Below are 16334 nucleotides of genomic sequence, written 5' to 3'. Positions count from 1 at the left end.
CCTTAAGTTGCTGGCTAGGGGTAGAACCCAGCATTGGACCAGATTTTTGGCCCAAGGAGGCCTTGCTGAGCTCCTGGAATCCCGTTTTTTATTTTTTTATTCAGATCTTTTTTTTTTTTTTGTTTTGGCAAATAAACCAAACTAAAAAATGATTTTAAAGAACGTAAACACCCCCCCCAAAATTCCACCCCCATGAAAAAACAAACGAAAACAAAATATAGGGGCTACACATCCCTTGCAAATAATGATTTATATGCGTAAACTGTCTCAAACTTGCTGTCTCTCAGTGTGGCTGAAGCTGAAAGTCCGTGCGTTGTTCCGCAGGGTCTGTACTTCTAGTCACCATTAGAGGAAGCATTATCGGGGGTGCGCTTAGCTTGGGAGAGGAAAATAACATGCATAGGTTACATTTCCAATTCTACACGCATTATCTTCCATGAAAAAAAGCTACCTGCCTGAAAAACAGGAGGAAATAGCCGTTGATCTCTGTCCCAGTGTGGAAATTGCCTCCTAGGAGAGACACTGATGACTTCAGTCAGGTATTCAGAATAATAAAAATCCCATTATAATAATTGGCAATCTTAGCCTTGTGGTTGAATGGCCATGGTAACCGAGCTCCTGGGCATTCTTGGTACAAGGCACAGCTTCTTTGGTTGAGGCCAATGGGGAAATTAATGCTCCTGCTACTAAATCCTGGATAGAAGACTTGGTGTTCAGTACTAGCAGTCTGCACCATTTATGAATACCAGAGTCTTGGCGATGTATTTATATATATATATAAGCATTAAACCAGTAGGGCTCTGTTGATCAATACCTTTCTATTCTGCAAAATTTAGAGAAATGCAAAAACTCATGCATGGAATAAATCTCCACAGGATAGCTGAAAATCCTCTGAGTTGGCCCAAATACCTGTTTTGTGGTATAAGCAAAATGCTGCAGGTCAAACAGCTTCAGATATCGGAGCATTCACATAGCTCGGGAGTTTGTCAGAATTTAAACTTTCTTTCTCCAAGAGTTGTGCCTAGGGGAGCAAAATTTGATAAATAGAGTTGAGGAAGGTTAAGTGTCCCTGCAAAGCTTTAATTTCTTGGTTACCTTTTACTTGGCAACAGAAAAACCGCATTCCTGAAAATGTGTCTCCTGTTTCCTAACCTGTCAGAATTTGTTGGAAAGATTCCCATACAAAATCCTTCCGAGACTCCACGCTGACTTAACATGAGCTTGATTTGCGGTCCTTTGCTGACTTAATAAATCTTCCTGTAACTCTGGAGTCTGTGAAAGATGCAGTGTTGAAGACTCAAGACCGATCACCTGCCTTCTCTTACCACAGGTAACTTCTCGCTGCGCGAGCCCTTCCACACACGCTCCCAAATTATTGTTTGCGGCTCTCAAGTGGATCATCGTGTTGACGCACAACACTTCCTTCTGGTTCTGATTGAGGTTCTAAATCTCCTTCAAAATGCGCTGCCTAACAGACTTTTACATTCGCTTGCTTTTCATTAAAAATTCTCTTGAGTAGGAAGGCTTTCAAGAAAATATTAAAGGGCTCTCAGCTGGAAAGGCTCTATTGGACCCAACCACAAAGAAAATAAGAATTGAAATAAATGGTGTGGGGGAAAAGCTCCAAACAAGGAGGAGCATCTAATAGGTATGTGCATTCGTTTTTCTAACAAAATGAAGAACATAGTGAAAAACCTTGCTTTGCTAGAAAACCTACTGTTTTCAATGTTTTGGAAACATTGGAAAAAAAAAATCCCCTAAGTGCTGCTGAAATTTCTAAAATTCCCTCCCTAGCTCCCCCACTCTCCCTAGACCTGATCTTACCCCATTCGTGGAGATGAAAGAACAGCAAGCAGTGAAAATTGGGGCCAGGGAATCCCCCAGATGCTCCTGCCCTGCCGGTTTTCGTTTTCAAAATGGTGCTGGGTCTCAGGGCTGGCTGGCACTGTTTTGAAAACAATTGCTTCTGCCCCATGTTGACTGCTTCTCATGCTTGCAGCTCCACAGACGGGGCAAGATCAGGTGGGGGAGGGTGAGAGGATATGAGAAGACCCAGCGTTGTGTGCATGTGTGTGTTAAAATATTTCTGTTTCAGTGGTGTTTCAGGTATGAATTATTCTTGCCATTGCTGTTTGTTTCCGTTCAACAAACAAACCAAACCAAAATAAACAACCGAATCAAAAAAAAAAAATGAATAAGAAGAAAAACCCCAAATGAAATGAAAGCATTTTGTTGGCGCATACCCCTAGCCCCTAAGTAATGAAAAGACCGTACGCATAATTCCATGCATCATACGAAGAAAAGGTCATTCCCATACCATCATTTGGACCTTGTAGAGTTCCAAATGGAATTTAATATTCACACAACTCGAAAAATACAGTTAAATCAAGCAGGGCCTGAATCAATGCGTTGTCTCCAAGTTTTAGGTTTTAGGGGCAAACTCTCCATTAATTTGGCCTATATTCTAATAATCAATATTATTTATGGCCACACCTGTGATCATTTCCTTTTCTGTCTGGGAGGCTCTGTATATTTTGTGGTTTCACTTCACTCACATTTTCAGGGTTATTCTATATCACTGTTTCCATTGTTAATCCATGTTTTCAGAACATCAAATTATAGTATTTATCCTCCAGCTCAGCTTCCCTTCGGGCACTGTGCTGCATGTGAACTATTAGATAATATCTTTCCTGAGCCACTCAATGAAAATTAACTTTTACTTCGGCTGCATGTGCTTGCTTATTGGTTGCTCTTCTAGAGTAGTGAGGGGGGTAGGTTAGAGATTTGAGATACGCAGATAAAAAAAAAAAAAAAAAAAACCATGTCCACCCACAAGTGACAGTCTCTCCTGTCAAAATGCTTCTCTCTACCAGGGATGTGCATGTGTTTTCTACTAAAACGAAAGCACAACAAAAAGCTTATTTTGTTTCAGTAGAAAATAAAACCAAAACACCCTGTCAGAATATTTTATTTTTTCTGTTTCATTTTGGAAATGAAATAATAAATGCACATTTTCAACACTCAGTGGTGTCCTGCCTTCTCTTGGGGCCCTATGCATATGCTCATTTTGCTTAACGGTTAATCCAGGGCTGCCTTACCCAGAATCGGCCCTTTGCCCACATGATCCCAAAGGCAGAAGGAACGGATTTCTCGGTTACGATAATCAGTTGTTCATGTTTTAACACTTCCCAAGATTTCCCAGTCAAAGGACATGCCCGCAAACAGTGGATCAAAGTCGCCCCTGGAACACCACATTTCACCCCAGTGTTGGACCTAGTCAAGTCCATCTTCTCAGCACTCATGGGAATGAAGCTCATTCTATAAAAGATTCAAAATTGCAATTCTCGGAGACTCACATTAACTGTAGCGGTATATATCAGCCAATGATATTCTCTCGAATTTTCCTTATCTAATAACAAAAGCATCTGCTAATATCGGGCTGAAATTATAGTCGGCAGAACAATGGGGAGATTTATACAGTTGGGAGAGAGAGAGGCTCTGAGTGAAGAAAATATTTTAACCAAAGCATTAAAAGATGATGAGACAAGATGATTTTACTCACAAAAGCTCAAATGTGATAGCCAGGAGAAAAATGGATTTGTAAAACCCCATGTATTCTTTACAATATGCAAAAGAATGTAGATGAGTGCTCTTGTCAATTAAATGTATTTTCCCTTCAGGAGTCGCTCTCATTATTTGCTGTATTCCTAATTATCCAGGGACAAATTTAGGGTTCCCCACAAATGGTAAAACATAGGACACCCTACCATGCCTGCTTGACAAATCATACCAGTAAGGAAGAATGTATCCCCTCAGGCAGATCCATCCTAGAAGCATGAAGTACATATTTCAAACTCAAGGGGCCACCCACACTGTTGCAAATCTGTGTAATCATCAGGATCCAAAAAAAATGGTTCTCTTATGCCTGGAGATTTGATGCACTATGGAATTTGAGATTAGGGACCCCCATAACCCTCTCAACGTTTGGAGTCATCAAAATTCTCATACTCTTCGCCCTCCAAAGGAAAAAAAAAGGGCATAAAAGAGTTTATTCAGCTTTTGAATATTCTTCATATATAGAAAGTTAGCGGAAGCATCTGCAAAAAAGAAAGCAGCTTGAATATCAAAATAATTTTTACCAGTGCGATCCAACCTAAAAATGATACGGGCAGGTTTTTCCAACTCTCCAGTTTCCCCTGGAACAAATTAATAGTCGGTCCAATATTGGGATGGTAACTTTTTTAAACAGCTGCATGGGCGAATATGTGCGCGTCACGCTAATGGACGCGGTCATTTTATAACATTCGCGCGCAAGCTGTAGGTAAAGCAACGCTCACATTGGAGAGGAGTAAAAGGGTGTCTGCAAATAATAGTGACTTTCAACATAAATTCCCCACTAGGATCCTTAAGACCAACTGCGATCTTTTCAATTTTCAAACCAAACGGGTCGATTTTAAAAGGCCAGCGTGCAGGAATCCCGGCAGATAGGCGCGTGAGCTGGGCCCAGCACGCTCGCCGAGCACGTTTTCGAAATGGTGCGTGCAGAAGTGCCGGCAGAGCAAAAAGGGATGGGGTGGGAGCAGGGCGGGGGCCGACCAGGAGAGCGGCCATTAGGCCCTGTCCCGGGGAAGCGCGCACCGGCGGCCGGCTGGCGTGAGCAACTTTACTCCTGCTCGGAGGAGTGGGTAAGTTCTGAAATAAAAAAAATTCCGATAGTTAGAGTAGGTTTAGAGGTCAGGAAGGAGAGGGGAAAAGGGAGGAAGGATAGGTAGGGGGATAGGGAAGTTCCCTCCCAGTCCGCTCCTTAATTGAAGCGGACTAGGAGGGAACTGGGGTGGGCCCAATTGCATCGCCGTGTGGTTTTTACTAAAATTCCCCCCCCCCCCTTGCGCACGAGTCGTGACCTGACCACACATGCGTGCACCGATATAAAACGGAGCGCACGTGTGCGCGTGGGTACCGTATTTTATAACATGCGCGCGGCGACCAGCGCATTTTATACAATCGGCGCGTACATGTGTGCACGCTGGTCTTTTAAAATCTACTCCAAAGGTTTTACCATCAGAATAAACAGGCACTATTCTGTTAAAATCTCACTGGACAAGATAATTAACAGAACAAAGGATTATCTGGAGAGTGAGGGCAAATGGGCTACGCCTGGGAAAACTACTCAGGGCAGTTCAGAGATAGGTTGTCATGTCAACAGCATGATGTGACTCTGTAAATGATTCTTTGGGCAGTCACGTAAGTCTAGAAGCTTCCAAAATACTGTATGTTTATCTATAAAAGAAGGGTCACTTCCTGTATCCAATGAGATGCTGGTGAGTTTGTAAGACTAAGAGCACCCACTATCCAGCATCTCCCAAGAACACTTATAATGCCTAATAAAAATACTTTATACCTTTTACTGAGTCTAGGTGTTCTTGTGTCCCTGGCCCTAAGCATAGAGTATTATTTACATTTTACCCCGAACAGTCCTTCTATAAAGACCAAAGACCTCTGAAAGCGTCCCATTAATGCAGATCCTGGCGGAAGGATTAGTATAAAGGAGGGTAAGAAAATCAAACATCTTTCCCTTAAAACTAAATTATTGTAATATGTTCCTTAGAAAAGGCCATGAGGCCCTCTCAGATTCCTTTTCTGCATCCCATCCCATCAACAAAGAGTCTCTTATGGCACCCCGTTGATAAATTTCCAATGCATCACTCAATTTGCAAATATTTACTGAAGATTGTCTCCCATACACAAAGCCCCGGTCATATGAGATCAGTTTAGGCATTATAAATTTCAATCTAGCAGCATACATTTTTATTTCCAGATTCAATAATGAGATTGGTCGATGCGAAGATGGCTGTTTCACATCCTTCCCAGGTTAGTCACCTCTCTCATTGTAGAGGGCATGCTGCTTGCATCTATTTAATGTGATAAGGTGAGAGAGTTTGCTTTTTTAGTGTATTCTAGTTGCTTGTTTTTTGGAGTTTTTTTTGTAGTAAAAGGGTTGTGTAGTCTAATTTAGTCCTTTTTGTTCTGCAGTGCTTCCTGGCTTTCAATGCGTTATATCTCTCGCAGTAAAAAATCTATTCTTAAGGAGGCGCTATCTCTAGTATTCACCATTTGACACACACGTTTTATGACAGCTACTTGGCCGATTGAAGAAAAACTGGAAGCAACCGCTTTATGTATTATATATAAAGGCTTTGTTGAGCTTGCATTTGCCTGGTGCACACATTGTTATGTTGCTGCTTTTAGATTCTTGTTGTATGTACACATCCCCTGAGGAAGCTAGCCTGCATGCTGGTGAAACTGTGGCCTACAGTTGGGCATATGTGTGTTTTTATTATGTCTGTGTCCTTTGTGTGCATATTAGATGTATTAAAATTTTGCTACATATTTAAAAAAATTTTCAATAAAACTTTGTATTTGTATAATTGTATTTGGCTAGTGCCTGTTAATTATACCTGCCAGCATTGTTTACCATGGTGTTTTCCTCTATATTTGCCAGTAACCTCCCAGGCTTACTGCTGTATAAATGAAATCTGTGTTTAATAGCCTGCAAAGTCATCCTTGCTCATTGATGTAATAACTCATTAAGCACTTGTTGAATATGCTTAAAAAACCTCTCTTTCTTGCCTGGGTTATTCAATAGTTTCACCTTATAGAATCTTAGCTGTTTGCCTAAGTCTATGATTTTGCTATTTAACTGCTTACACTTGACAGCCGTATCCCAAAAGAGGATCGGATTTTCCCTGGGTTGGGCATTCATACAAGCATAGAGCTGCCATTTATCTTTTAAATAAGCTGTAAAGTCCTTATCATTTAGTAAATCAAGAGGCATTTTCCAAAATGAAGGCCCATCATAGATCTCACCCATGAAAACTTAGTTATTTCAAATCATTGCCCAGTTACATGTTCAATTACCAATATCTTACCTACAACCAAGCCAACAAGTTCTCAGAAGTTAAAATATATTCAATTCGGGTGCTCATGTTATGGGCTGTAGCACAGCATGTAAAATCTCTAAAAAAGGGATTGAGAACTCCCCAAACATCAACAATGCTAAGATGTTTACACAAAAAATTCACTCCTTTCCATGGCAGAGACTTTTTCACGAGGCTGTCTGCCCCACAATGGATCTACGATGCAATTCAGATCCCCACCAAACAGAATAGATAATTCCCCAGCTCTGATATTAGTGACATTAAATTAGAAAAGAACGCATGGTCAGAAGTATTGCGAGCATATACAGAGACTAAAATAAGTACTTTATCCATTAAATCTCCCAGTACAATAATGAATCTGCCCTTGGGGGTCACTCAACAATTTAAACCATCTTGAACGAGAGATTAGTTTGTGCATCAGAATGTCCATGCCACGCCTGTGGCAGCGAAATCTTGTGCTACCCAACTCCTCTACAGTTTATCGTGCTCCATGGCTGATAGATGCGTTTCCTGAAGGAAGGCAATATTACAGTGCAAACTTTTAAGATGACTAAGCACTTTCTCACTGGCGTACCCAAACCTGAGACATTCCATCTCACTATTTTAATTTTCATATAATAGAAGAACCAACATAAACATTACTGAATTAATGCTTGAGAGACTAAAAGTGTGCAACATCCCATTCATGTGCATATCAGGAACTGTTACCTTCTCCCAATTCCTATCTCTTTGTGTCCCCCTCTTTCTCCCTTTTCCTCTCTCCCCCTGTCCCCCACCCTTTTTACCCCCACCTCCCAGAAATCCCATCCACCCCACTCCCATCCTTATCTTCCCATACTGTAACTCTCTCCCTCATCCCTCAGCAACCCCAAAATAATAAGCCATATATATGTACCCCAGTCCTGAGATCCTGTAGCGTAGGTGCGGGTGCCGCCCTCAGCATCCACTCTCTTGTCTCCCACTCTGCAAGGCAAGTAACATTCAAAGGTTTTACGTCTGTAACCAGGCATATTAACAGAGCAAAGTTATTCTCCGCAGAGCAGTACCTACCACACAGCATCTCTGAATTTGCATGGCTTCTCATACCTACTTGACATGGTTTCTAAGTTTTTATTTTGGTTCCTTGTTGCTCTCTTGTTGTATTCCAGTTACTTGTAAACGCCATACCTACTTGATATGTCTTCGAAGTTTTCTGTAAACCGATACGATGTGCAAACGGCTGTCGGTATATAAAATCTTTAAAATAAATATATAAATAAATAAAGGCTTGGAATTGGCACTTCACTTTACATAGGTATCTCTGTCTTTCAGAAAATAGCTGCTTCAGCAGTTTTGCCCCGGACGAAAAACTGGACACAGTCCCCAAACAGAATGCATCTCAGAGGAATCACAGCCAGATTTTGCATCCCTCGCAGAACTCCAGCTAAAGTCCTGAAGGCACAAGGCGTTATAAAGAAAGCACACGTGGAGTTATCGCGTTGATTTGAAAAACACCCAGGGCTTGAGTGAACCAACAAGCCCTGGCACAGCAATCAAACAGATCATATTCCTCAGTGAAGTCAATCAAACTGTGCATATGTAAATCCAATTAACACGAGATCCAATTTCCCAATAATTGCTTCAGATATTCTTCCACCGCAAAACAAATTCAAGCAATACCTCTAAAGTAAGAGCATCAATCTTTAATTGGTGGTACTGGGATTTTACAGCAGAGGACAGCCCTGCCTTTCCTTCGTTTTTTTTTTGTTTGCTTTGGGGTAGGGTTTGTGGGTGTTCGCATGTGTAATTTTCAAACCCCTTTGTACACATAAAACACAGGTTTATGTACATCAACGACTTCCTATAAAATTGTGCAGGGATTATACAGATAAAAGTATGCACATAACCCAATTTTGCACATAAATTTAAGTTCACAAAAAATTGACGTTCCGGAGGGCATGAAGTTGGAGGGAAGCTGGATTTACGGACAACGAGGATAACTTTCAAACAACTCTGCGTGGCCCTATTTGCATGTGTAAATGGCCGGGAGGAGATCCACGACAGTGTTTTATGACTTGTGCGTATCAGGCATGCACAGATTATAACATATTAGGACACATTTCAGTGCATTGAAAATGCTTACTTTTTCTACCTATTTTAGAAACATACATGTGAATATTTTACATGTGAAAAAAGGATTTGCTCGCATAAAGCCCTGATTCATGCATGTAAATTGGTGTATTTTAAAACTTAGGCAAGTAAGTGAAATCACCAGTTTTCCAATTCCTCTACCAGTTCACCCAGCCCTCCAGAGAACCTCCTCGTTCTTCAGTCTCAACCAATATGGAACTGTCTGAGATCAATATGTCTGAGATCAATATGGAACTCACTCCCAACCGAACTAAGAACGCAACCCAACATGAAAACCTTCAAAAAAGAACTGAAAACCTGGTTGTTCACCAAAGCCTACGCAAACGCACATTATCAATCGCACTGCCACAAACCAGTGCACACCAGCAACAAGAAACCACAGTCCACTCCATGAACAATGACATTCCTAAGACCTCTCGGAATTCTAAGACATTTATACCTAGCCTAAAATAGCATATTTAACTGCATATTAACTACATGCACAACATGAAAGCTTGTTTCACTATCTAACTCGGTCAACTCATTCCACTTACTTTCCTACCCATCCACCTCACCATGTAACCCCACCTTACTTGTACTAGCACATGTTATACCAAGTAACCACAACTTTAAACGAATTAGTAATATGATTTGATGATTTTATGCTGTAATTTGCTTTAACTAACACACCTACCAATTTCTGTAAACCGTTCTGATGGCGAAACCGAATGAGAGATACAAAACACAACAAATAAATAAATAATTAGCAGGCTTAAAATTGCATGAATAAGTTAGCTCATGCACTCATGTAAGTCTCTCATAAAATAGCAATTTACATGCATAACTCTTGGTCCCGCTCAGAAATGCCCCTCTTTTTACATGTGTCGATGTGCACGTGAAAGCACAAATACACAAGTATGTTTGTTTAAAAAATAGCATGCACATGAGTACAAGCTGCTTATTTGTTTATTTACAGAAATTTATAGACCATCCTTCCTATATTTTTAGATCAGGGCTGTTTACAAAAAGAAAAACATTCACAATATGCACAACATACAAACATACAAAGTAACATAATTACACATCATAAGATAATAACAATACTTATGCACGTAGGTGTTAATTTTTATATTCATGACTCTGAAAATTAACCCCTTTGTGTGAAAATGAACTTGCATGAGTAATATGTTGCAAACTATAGGTGTAACTTTGTATGGGTTTGTTTGGATTCTTTATTTTGGATAATTTTCAAAAAGAACTTATGCAGACAAGATCACTTTGAAAATTGGCATAGCTTATGCATTTTGGCAAGGCATAAGTTATGCAAGTTGTTATAAAATTAACCTTCGGGGACGGTAACTTTCAAACTGGTGTGTGTGCACACATTTGCATGCATACGTTGGTCTGTGCCCAAATACACAATCATTTTATAACATATGCATGCATGTTCTAAAATAGCCTGGCCTCACGCACATGGGCGCCAACTTTAAAGTGAGGAAGCACAAATCCCGTTTCTACCACATACATCGGGGAATTTTAAAAGAGGTGCGTGCTGACGCCATTCCCAGTTTAACCAGTTTGTTCCCAGTTCGCCAGTTAAGAGTGAGATCCTCCAACCCCCCCCCCCCGGTTTGATAGCCTTCAATCTTAGCCCTGACCCTTAAAGCACTGGAGATCTGCTTAGTTTTCTTTATCTTTTAACTTTACACAGCATCCATAGCAGAAGTAAAATTATGTGGCAGGGGGCCTTGGCGCGCATCACGTGGCATCAGTATTTTCGCGCACATTTTAGGTTCACCCCCCCCCCAAATGTCCATGCACCCCCCCCCCCAGACCATGTCCGCTCCCCGCCCCTTTTTTTGAAAACTGTTGAGACGTGTGCACTGCAGGAAGATGCGCGCACATTTTGGCAGCTTTTAAAATCTGCCTGGCGCGGGGTGGGCCCAACTTTTTCGCACATCCCTTAATTAACGCGCACCTCAGGATTTTAAAATTCACCTCTTAGTGTTTGTTTGTTTTTTTTCATTCAGGGTTTTATTTTTCTAAATGCGTTTATTGTTTCATTTTGTTAGAAAAGAAATAAATGAAAATGTGTTCCGTGCACACCGCTGCTTTCTACCAATACCGCGAATGGACCACGCAGCGAATGGACCGTGAATGGATGGAGAAAACAGTAACTCTGCGACAGGTTGCAACGGCTGCTCCCCTGTCATTTACTGCTCTGGGTTGCAGGCTACTAGGTAAGAAGTGAAACAATATGCATATTTTCAGCTGTTTTGAGAGATGGAAATTTCCAGAGAGCTGATGTATATGCGTACATCGGTATTAATGAGCACACATGCAGGCCGATACAGAAAAACGCGCGGGAGAGCCGGCGAGCGCAGGCCACTCTCCTGGGCGCGTGATTCAGGAGGGTGGCCTTTGCAAATTAGGGCCCACGGTAAAAGGAGGTGCTAGGGACACTAGCGTGTCCCTAGCGCCTCCTTCTTGACAGGAGCGGCGGCTGACAGCCAACGCTCAATTTTTCCGGTGTCGGTTCTCAAACCCGCTGACAGCCAAGGGTTCAGAAAATGGACGCCGGCATAATTGAGCGTCCGTCTTCCGACCCGCGAGCCGTGGGCCAATTTTTATTTATTTATTTGTTTTATTTATTTGTTTTTACTTTTGGGACCTCCGACTTAATATCGCCATGATATTAAGTAAAAACTGCTTTTCTGTGCACTTCCCCGGTGCCAGCTGAAATTAATGCCAGCCTTTGGGCAGGCATTAATTTCTGAAAGTAAAATGTGCAGCTTGGCTGCACATTTTACTTTCTGTATCGTGCAGGAATAACTAATAGGGCCATCAACATGCATTTGCATGTTGCGGGCACTATTAGTTTCGGGGGGGGGGGGGGGGTTGGATGCGCGCTATTACCCCTTACTGAATAAGGGGTAAAGCTAGCGCATCAAAAGCGTGCGTCTAAACTTGGGACTGTATCAGCCTGTATGTTTGAAAAGTTAACCTCAAGGGTAGCAAACAAAAACGAATGCAGAAAGCACAGCAAGAGAAAATGAAAGAAATGAGCAGAGGGGATATCATAGAAGGGATGAAATGGAAAGGCTAAGGAATTGCAGAGAAGGTAGAAGTCAGGCTGAACGAGCAAACAATAATGGATGCAGTGAAGATGACATTGAGGAAGAGAACTGTGGATTGATGAACATGGTATACCAATTTTGTAAAGCTTTCAAATTCATTAATTTACACATGTTTAAATGGCTTTTTTTTCCCATCATTTTGACTTAGACTTGTAGAACTATAGTTATAAATCAGTGATAGTCATCTTCCTCTGCTATGTTTCCATAGGAAGGTTGGCCTGGATATTAATCTCTTGACTTAGGCAATGCTCCTAGAGTAAAATGTAATTTCTCAATGGCAGAAAATGTATTCAATACTGCAATAATGCAATTGTGAATGTGCATTTCTGCTGCTGAGGCTGATGAGATTTCAAATTGGATAGGAACATGTGTACATAGTGTATTTTGTTGTAAGCTGACTTGGGTTCTTTGTAGAAGAAGGCAACATATACATTGAAAAATGAATTAACTTGTTACTCTCTCCAGCAGGTTTGCATGGAAATCTGGAACATGGAGTTGATTCTTATGAAAGCCAAAGGAGTATAGGAACCAACTCAAGGTGGTGAACAGTAGGTTAACCTACATTTATTGCTAGTGGGCAGGGTGACCAGTCCTGGTTGGCTCATTGATTTCATCTTTCCGTTTGGATGACTTCAAAATTTTGCAAACCACTAGTGTGGAGCCTGATATTGTTACACATTCTGAGGAGCCTAACAGGGTAGAGATACCTGCCACCCAATTTATGGGTGGACAATCTATATCTGAATATAGACCAGGTTCTCACCTACCGCATGCTCCCACAAAAAGCGACTGGGAGATTGAGCTATGCTGAAAAAGAAGGCAAAATCAAGGAAGAAGAAGAGAAGGCACATGTGAGCAGTTAAATACAAAATTGTTATCTATGTATTCAAAACAATATTTGCTTTTCAAAGTTAGATTTTTACTAGGTAAGCTTTACCTACTTAGACCAGCCACCACTGGTGAATATTTTGATGCCAAGAAACTGGAGAAGCTTTATAAATTCTTTTCGAAGGACACTGGTAAACTTTATGAACAGTATAGTGGAATTGTCAGACCTTGTCCATCTTGCAAAGCATCAAACCCCAGGTGGCGGGAGCACATCTGCTGGAAACAACAACTCTAATTTCCCCCTTAACTTTGTATAAAGCATTTTTAGCATGGAGCTAATTTATCTACATCTGAAGCCTATCGAGCAATCTGTTCTCTGGGTCTGTGAAGCTTCCTAATGACACATTCTGCAAAATTTTGTTAATTTAAATGTTGTGTTGAAAGAGTTACCAGGAAGAGGTGTGTGGGAATAAGTCCAAGGAAGTCTGCTGTTTTGGATTACATTTTTTTTCTGCTCCTTTAGGAGAATCATAAAACTGATCCAAAACCAAGCAACACAGCCACACGATCAGATATTTAGATTAATTGCAAACACATCCTTTTTAATCCTTTATTTGAAGGCTAGAAGAACTGACAGGGACAGTATCTGGCCTTTAGAGAAATTTACAGAGAGATGTATCATGCTTTAGGTTTGGTTATTACCACATAGCTGAGTAGGTACCGTACAGGAGATCTCACTGATTAACCAGTGAGCACAGATTTATCACATGACATCAATAGGACGTTTCATATTTTGGAAATAAAAAATGTTGCTAAAAATGCCAGCTGTTATTTGGAAGACAGAATTCTCAATTATCTGTCAACATCTCTATTACAAATCAGGCATATCCTTTTCCTTATCAGTCTGCATGTCCATGTATTGTAGTCTGGTCCACCTAGCATGCCATTTAATGTTAGTACCATTTTCAGACGTTATCTGTGACTTTGGGGAATTGGACCTGCCTCAGGGCATTAATCATAATCCCAGGCACAGCTGCATATTGTATTTCACTTCTCAAAACAAAAAACAAACAAAAAAAACAAAACAGAAACCCAAAAAAACAAAGGCGCAATAAAACAATTCAGTTCCTTCCAGCTTCATTTCAGAATTCCAGAGTCCTTTCTCTAAACAGCCTGATACAGTCTATGACCTTAACTGTAGACTCTGCTTAAGTCATGATCTGATGACTATTTGATGTGCTAACTTCCGTGTTAACCCTGTCTGGTGCTTTTATTTACTTTGCCAGTTTTGTGGGGATGTTACCTACCTCCTGAGAGCAGCCACCTGCCATTCTGCATCCACAATTACGAGTAACAGAGCAGAGGTCACCTCGATCACCCACCTTCCACCAGAACTCATTTATTTAATGGGCTTTGCAGGCGCTTCTTTACGACATATAATCCATGGGCCACTGATAATAGCAGGCTGCAAAATAGATAGGGACTCGTATGATTTTTTTTGTGTGTGTGTGTGTACACCTGCAGATCTGGTTGAAATAGCATTGCCATATAATCTGAATTTTATTAGTGTTCTGAGACAGACATGGGCAATAAATCTTATTTGCCCATTCTAGCTGTTCATAAAAAAAAAAAATAAACAAAAAACAATCATGAATCAAAAATTATCAGTTGTGATAGCTATGGAGCTGTAGGTCTTGGTGAAGTTGCCTTAAATAGTTCAAATGGATGAAAAGAAAACACAGATGATAAACAGGGACTTTCTTTATGCTGATTTTTCCAGATTAAGTTTAATCAGATTTTGTTTTTTTTCTGACTGAAGAAAATATAGCTTACTACTCTGTTGTTCAACCTAAGGATATGCTGATTTCTTTCACTTAAAAGGTTTTTTTCCTTTGCAAGATTAGGTGATAATTTCTCCCAATAATGACTGAGCTCATAACATGTTACATGCTCATTTCCATAAAAGAAAGGTTGAAGTGTGTGTGTGTGTGTGTGTGTGTGTGTGTGTATATCTACACACACACACACAATGTAAAACTATAGTGGCAAAATCTCAAATGTAAATGCGAGTAGCATAGTATGTAAAATACCAAAGACAAAAATGCTCTAAATTGCAAAAAACAAATTCAAGAAAATTATTTTGACAAAAATAATTTTGCCATGACCTTTACCATGACCTCCTTCACAGGCTTTTATTGTACATTATTTAATTTATCTCTACGTATATTTATTTTAAATTACTCTGGTGTTGATGTACATTTTCCTACTCTATTGATTCTTCATTCTCTAAGTCTCTCTCTGGTTAACAGCTACCAATTCCTCCACCTATTTTCATCCATTGTTTTCCCAGTTCTATGTAACCCCGGTTCTATGTAATGCTTGTTGCAATAATTATATTCCACTGTTCTCCCAGTTCTAACCATTGGTTTTCCCAGTTCTATGTAACCCTGGTTCTATGTAATGCTTGTTGCAATAATTATGTTCTACTGTAAACCGATATGATATGTCTCTTGCCACATGAATGTCGGTATAAGAAAAGTTCAAAATAAATAAATAAAAATGGCTTATGAAAAGAAAACAAATAAATATTATCAAGGAAATTAAAAAAAAACCAAAACACTAACCAGAAGGCAATACTAAAGTAGGAAAAAGCCAGTTTATTCTTACCACTGAAGTAGCAAGCCAGCTTGTTAAACCATTGCATAGTGTGCCCATCAGCTTCAAGCTCTTATAATCACCACTGGCTTAAGGAAAATGTTACTAAACAAATCAAAAAAATGTAATGCTAAATAACCAATTTTGAGAAACTATTTTTATATAAATCTTTTTGCTATTTTAGAGTATCTAAAACCACAGTCTGTTCTTGCCTTATAACCTTGATATTTAACCGGTAGAACTTCACTTATAGGCTGCACTTTAAGTATTCCAGCTCAGTGTAAATAAATCATCAAATAGACCCAACTGAAGGGCCCTCATTTCGCTATCTGCAAATGGCTTCCTCCGGGGGGCTCTTTGGCGACAACACACTCCGGCTATCTGAAATAGGAATGCATAATCAATGAATCAGTAACAAAAAAATGTCTAATGCGTAATGCTGTTAGGATGCCATGTTATGGCGAGTACTTCCAACTGAGTACAAGTATGAAATTATATGAATAGTGTAAATATTACACTGCAACCATTTATACAAAATATACAAAAAGTCTAATATCGCACTTACTTCTGTGAATCTTTTACACAACGCATTGGTGCAAAGTCCTTATAGCCTTTTGATCATAGAGCTCAGAATATCCCTTAATGCTGTAAGGTACTTATAACGACT

At 40.1% G+C, this 16334-nt stretch overlaps 1 long non-coding RNA gene across 1 annotated transcript; it reads left to right on the top strand.

Annotated features, from left to right (window-relative positions):
* The first annotated feature begins 8252 nt into the window (after positions 1 to 8252).
* LOC115076346 lies at positions 8253 to 15532 on the top strand. Its single transcript, XR_003852734.1, has 3 exons — positions 8253 to 8604; positions 11120 to 11287; positions 12650 to 15532. It is a non-coding gene; the product is annotated as an uncharacterized LOC115076346 (long non-coding RNA).
* Positions 15533 to 16334: the final 802 nt, after the last annotated feature.

The sequence above is a fragment of the Rhinatrema bivittatum genome, chromosome 14 (assembly GCF_901001135.1).
Source record: "Rhinatrema bivittatum chromosome 14, aRhiBiv1.1, whole genome shotgun sequence".
NCBI classification, from domain to species: domain Eukaryota; kingdom Metazoa; phylum Chordata; class Amphibia; order Gymnophiona; family Rhinatrematidae; genus Rhinatrema; species Rhinatrema bivittatum.
This window is presented reverse-complemented; position numbering and strand designations above follow the sequence as displayed.